Genomic DNA, 6,810 nt, shown 5'->3' with positions numbered 1-6,810 from the left:
TAATTAATTAGTAAATAATATTATTATACTATTCTCATATAATTTTTTTATCATATCATCAATCATTTCATATTTTTCTTCTAAGTTCTTTCTTTTTTGACATGGAATAGTTCTATATTAAAATTTAAGTACTTACGATACAAGGATCGATGTTGTGCAGATATAAGATAATATGTATTGAATCAAACTTATTATATATAATCTCTGTTTTTAGGGAAAGAAACAAAAGAAGATATTAAGAAAATCTTTTACGCGTGTATATATAAACAAATAAGGGTATACAAGTGATATTATCCATTTTATTTAAACAGGAGAGTACATGAATGGTGTATCCAACTGTTTTCATCACAACATATTAAATTTGTTTATACATGCTTGATTCAATAAATAATTACGAATCGTGAAAATAATATCACTTTTGTATATAAAAGTTAAAATTTAATGTGTACGGGTAGAGACAAACTAAAGGTAGAAAACAAAAATTTGATGAGCGTCCACTTCAATTAAAAACACCAACAACGTTCATTATAGTTATAAAATTGTTGTGTGCTTGTTTTTCTTTACTAAGTATTGAAATTTGATCGACGAGAAATGTAATGATATGATATATATGATCATCACATTTACACATCATCTATTATTAGTAATGGAAAGACAACTAATTACTTAATATAATATACTTGTGATACATAGATATACACATTACAATAAGTATATAAATAGAGTAATGTTATATCTTTTGAAATAATTGTTTGAAATTTTTTTCGAACACTTAAAAGATTCGTGTTGATCAACTTATATATTTGACTTTTAAAAAAATTTAACTGTTTGGAAGATGTTTCGAAATTCAGTTTTAGAGGATTTAACATTTTGATATAAATAAAATGTAACTAAAAACAACTCTTCCGATATATAATATATATATACAATCATTTAGTAAATATAGAATAAATTTTAAATTACTGGTCAAATAATGTCTATACAAGACCTCCAAAAGTAGCTAGAAGCTACATGCCATCAGCATCGTCCCACCCTCCTTTAATTCTAAGTCAATCAACATGTTTTAATGCTTACAACATTCTTAGCATCAACAACTCAAAATACATCATTTATATACATTATTCCAAATATCAATGCATATAGAGATTAAATCACACCATTCTAATATAACATACCAATGCCTATCAACTCATTCAAGAATAACATGTCAATGCTCAACATGTCAATCACGTATAGCATACCAATGCCTATTCAACATTCCAACCATGCAACTATACCATATGAACCATACTTAACATATCAATGTTTATCACCAATTTCAAGCATACAATTATAGCATACAAATGCTCATCAACATCATACATCATCTATATCCAATAAACAACATGCAATATTAAACTTAATATTATTGTTCATGTTCACCCAATCATGCACAAAGTAATAGCATACAAATCATCATACAACTTGTGCCTCGCGCCTGACGCCATTAAGGCAGAAAGTTCCATGTTTTGCCCATGCCCGACATTACTCAACACGTGCTTGACGTGACTGAGGTAGATAATTGTTGGGACCTCGAGCCTAGTGTGGCAAAATCCCACACTCGATCTCATGCCAATCCAAGACGACTCTCTCCTCACGTTAGATGTCACTCATTTAGCGCTTAGGTAGAGACAATTCTCTCACCTCATGTTCAACACCATTCAAACCACATCTAACGCAACTAAGTCAGATACTTCTCCATATCCCATGGTTAGTGCTACGAATTATGCGTTCAACGTAAATGAGGTAAAAAGATTCTAATGCGAGTCACGTCCAACGCCATAAAGTTGCATCTGGTGCAATACCAAAGTTTTGAAATTGCAAACCCTAAAAATTTCCTCAACCCATTTGAAAAATAGCCCAACCAAACATGCAATGCATCCAATCACACATACAAACCACATAAAAATTGAAACCAAGTTCAATTTCAACATGCAACATCATATATGATCAATAATCAAAATTCACCATTTTTCCCATTCTTGCACCAAAATCCATCCAAATCAACAGGCATTCAATCCGAATCCATCTATAAAGACAACATTTGAAAAATAATCAACAAACAACTCAGTCAATTCATCAAAATGCTTTTAGCTTCCCTTACATGCCTCAATTTTGTGCTCACCAAGAATGGAGAAGAGGAAGAAGCGAGAAGAGAATGGTTCTGAGTTTCCAAACTCCGCACCCACATTTTTGATCTTGAGCCCCAAATGATTGAAGCAACAACTAGATACCAATACCATCACTCTAGGACTCCTGGAAAACTAAGAGATGAAGGAAAAAGGGAGATGAAGGTGTTCTAAGAACCATACACATTTCAAGTTTCAAAAAAAAAAAAATCACTTCTCCTAATGCAGTGTTACAAGAAATATTACTTTATTTTTATAAAAGTTAATTTTGTGTATGAAAAAAAATTAAACTTTTTTATAAAAAAAAAATACTGAATTTTTTTAAACTTGTTGAAAAAAGTTTATCTTTTTAGTTATATGAATAAAAAATACTTTGTTAAAATAAGGTTCAAATGTCTTAAAAAAAATTAGTCTTCGATCATCATCGATAAAATATACCTTTGTAAAAAAAAAAAAAAAAGGGCACTTCAACAGGGCGACGCAAGCGAAAACTTTTAGGAATGGAGGTCTTTTTCTCCACAGCACAACCTGTTTTGTTTTATTGATTTTAACACAAAAAGTAAGAAAAGTTATTTTGGCCTATCCACATGAAACTGATAGTGGTATTCTGCTAAATGCTAATCTTTTAGCAAGTGCAATAGCTGATGTGGATTGCAAATGTAAATAGCTTAAATACAAACACTCACCTCTTTTTCATACGTGCCCTTCCATTAGATCTCAACTTGGAACTCCATTCCGCTTTTGCCTCACCACACTTCCATTTTAAAATTCCAATTACAAATAACACTTTTCATTTCTTTACTACTTTCCATCTTCTAAATTTTAATTCTTTAATTTTAGTCACCATATGTTTAAATTCTCTACTTTCCAAACATATGTTCATTTGAGATTTACTATTTAACAGAAATATTAATTTGATTGCAGTTTTGACATAGAGTTATAATAATGCTGACAGAGAGTATATATCCACATATATGAATCCTAATTTTAAAAGCAATTTACTTTAAAAATATATTTTCTTAAAATAAATTGAATTAAACATATATAAAGAATTCATTTTGTGGAAGAAAAAGCAATGACTAATGACTATCCGTTTTGTTTCTCTAATATTACCTCTTTTAGCAGAATTAAAAAACATTTTTTTTAAGAGACAACTTTTTTTATTAGTTTTTTAAGAGACATATAGTTACCTATATAAGTATAGAATTGAGGAAATTTTACTTTATTGTCTTGGCTTGGTTTGAAGAATGAATTCCTCTAATTGTTGAATTAATGAATATTCTTTTTTAGTTGTTGTTGCAGCTAGTATGATAGAATATTCTACTCTATAATTGTCTTTTCATCATAGGCAAAAGATCTACTATAATTTCCTGGACAAATATATATATATATATATATATATATATATATATATATATATATATATATATATATATATATATATAACATGCACATGCACTGCGTAGAAAGCAAAAGGGATGAATTACGTAAAAAAAGAAAAGAATATGGAATACACCCGATACAGCAATATATGCGAAAAAAGAAAAAAAAATATTAACATAGAATTTTGGTGTTTTATTTTAATTATTGGTTTTAAATTGATTCTCTAATTTTAGAAAGTTTTATTTTGATTTTTTAAAATAATGAAATTGGTCCATTAATTTATCACACTAATTTGATTAACTTGTGAGAAATGACATACTAGTCAAAATTAATACTATTAATGCAAATAATTGACGAAGGATCCATTTAATTAATAGAGAAATTTTAAGGGACTAAAGTTAATCTTTTAAAATTTAAATGACCAAACTGAAATAAAATAAAACGGAAGGACTAAAAAGCCAAAGACAAACAAATGGAACAGCAATCGCTAATAACAATCCAATACTGGATTTGTTGTTGGATTGGTCGAATGTTGGATTCGTTGGATCTAACAAAGCAACCTTTTAAGGATTACCTATACGTACGGACATCTTTTTTTAACACTTTCTGTCAAGTGATTGCACACACATCTCTAGTTTGTGCACTCTTCTTCTGATATCAACATCCATTTTATATATTTTATACATGTCTCAATTTTTTTTTGTCGGACTAAATTAAACTTTTATTATAAGAGGGTAAAATACCATAACTTACCTGAAAAAATGCTAGAGTGAACGTGATTTTTTTTATATATATGTTTTAAATAGAGATAAATATGTTAAGCAAAATAAATGTGACAAAGACATAATCTTAATACTTCAAGATTTTGTGTGGACACATAGTGTTAGATACTCTTTGGTCTTTACAGTTAGTTTACTAATTTTTCTAATTAATCTTCTCAACCCACCAACAAATAATATTATAATCATATCAATTTGATTAGTTAGTTAGGCTTGAAGAAAAGGTAAAAGTAAAGATGTTGATATCAAAAGTCTTCCTAATATGGTAAGGTTGGTCAAGAAGTGTATTTCATTAGTGAACAACGACACAGAAAGAGTATAGGAATATGGAGACTTATATTTGAGACGTGTTGGTTTTAAATCAAGAAGAAAAAAAAATAACAAATCATATATATGCAAGAACAAGTAAAAAAAAAAACATAGAAACAAGAATATTTAATAAGAACGTAAAGCGTAAACAAAGACAAAAATGCAATAGCAAAATAAAAAAGATTAAGAGAAGATAATACAATAGATTCATGTGATTCAACCAATTTGACCTACATTCACTAAAGAGAGCAAATTTTACTATCTAAAAACAAGATCAAGTTCTTACAATAAAATAACCTCTTACTTTTCTCATAAATCCCTTGATTTTTCTAGTCGATTCTCCTTTTCTCTCTACATATCTTCTTTTCAACTCTTCGTACTCATACTTAGCACTTTGTTCTCATACTTGTAATTTTGTGTGGTTTGTTTAGTATTTGATTAAGAATGAAATGGTAAAAATTAGGATAAAAATAATAAAATTAGTACTAATTTATTCTTATTTTTATCTATTACAATTTTGCAACACTCATTTAAAAAAATCATTATTTTATAAATATAATATTTAGTTATTGTGGGGGAAAATTTTACTATTAAATGCATTTAATTAAAAAAAATAGAAAACTTAGTGGGGGCAATTGCTCACATAATTTACTACATGGATCTATCCTTTTATATATATATATATATATATATATATATATATATATAAAGAGAGATTTGTTTATTATATGAGTAAGTCTATCTAAACTTATTCCATTTAATAACTTATATTTTATATCAAATTTTAATGATCCATCTGTTAAATTTAAAGTTCTTAATGCAAATATTAAGTTTTCAAATTTTTTAAAAAATTAAAAATTATTTGATAATTCATTTCATGAATTCAAATTGATGGCTAATCATAAAAATATTTTATACGTTGATTTAAATTAATGAAACAAAGTATCAAGTAATTTTTATTTTTTTAAAAAATTTACAGACTTGATCTATGTATTAAGAACTTTAAATTCAATTATTGGATCATTAAAATTTATTGTAAAACATGAAATATTGAACGAAGTAATTGTAGATAGACTTATTTATAGATTAAAGACATTAAGACTAAGTCTTATGAAACAAGACAATCTAAACCCATTAGATAAATAAAGATAAATTATGTATAGTTTGAACTCATTAGATGAATGAAATTAGATTAAATATATAGTTTGAACTTATTAGATGAATATAAACAAATTGAACCTATAAGATTACATATGAAAGACTTTATAAAATATATAAATGATACATTAAATTTTGATTCATAATCAATAAGAGAAATATCGTTGGAAAATTAAGTGCACGTTAGCTAAGAAAGGGATCAATGAAGAATTCAATATAATGACAAAGATCTCACCATATAAGAATCGCAACAAGCTAAAACATGTTTATAGTAACATCATATTAATTTGTTTTATTTTTCATGGATGATACCCACATTGAGGTTTCTAAATCAATGATTAAAGTAAGGGACGATTTGTTCATGATAAAAAGTGATATCAATGTACACTTGTTGACTTTGGCCAAATCACGTCACTTAAAAAATATTGCCTTTGATCCAAAATCATTAATGTTTTAGCCTTTTTTTTTCCTCCAAAATTATTGATATTTTTTAAATTATAATTCTTATTAATTATTTTTTCACGTATATATCCCTATTTAAAATAACTAGATTTCATCTTTACGTAGAATATTGTACTTGCAACATATTTAAAAAGAACTATAATAAACAATAAATATCATATATACCTTATATTAAAAAGGGGTATATTACACTAAATATTTTTTGTTTTTACACTTATTAAATACTCCTTAATGTGCACACTAACCTTTAAATAAGGGATAAATATTATGCATGAAAAGCATTACCTCTAACGGTTCTAATTAACCTATGAAAATGGGGTCCTAAAAAAAAAACCCTATGAAAATGGGACAAATAATGAAAATGCGGGACACATACATGTAATACTGTAATAGGATCTAAAGAATGAACCTATGACACCTCAGAATTTGGAGATGACGAACTAAAAATCCATGAGTATTGGGTATTATCTTCCGAGAGATACCTTGGATCACTTTCTGACTGAAATTTTAAAGTAACGAAAATAACTCTTCATAGAAAAGAAACAGGGAAG

The sequence above is a fragment of the Cajanus cajan genome, chromosome 6, assembly GCF_000230855.2.
Source record: "Cajanus cajan strain Asha chromosome 6, NIPB_CcT2T_4, whole genome shotgun sequence".
Lineage (NCBI taxonomy): Eukaryota > Viridiplantae > Streptophyta > Magnoliopsida > Fabales > Fabaceae > Cajanus > Cajanus cajan.
This window is presented reverse-complemented; position numbering follows the sequence as displayed.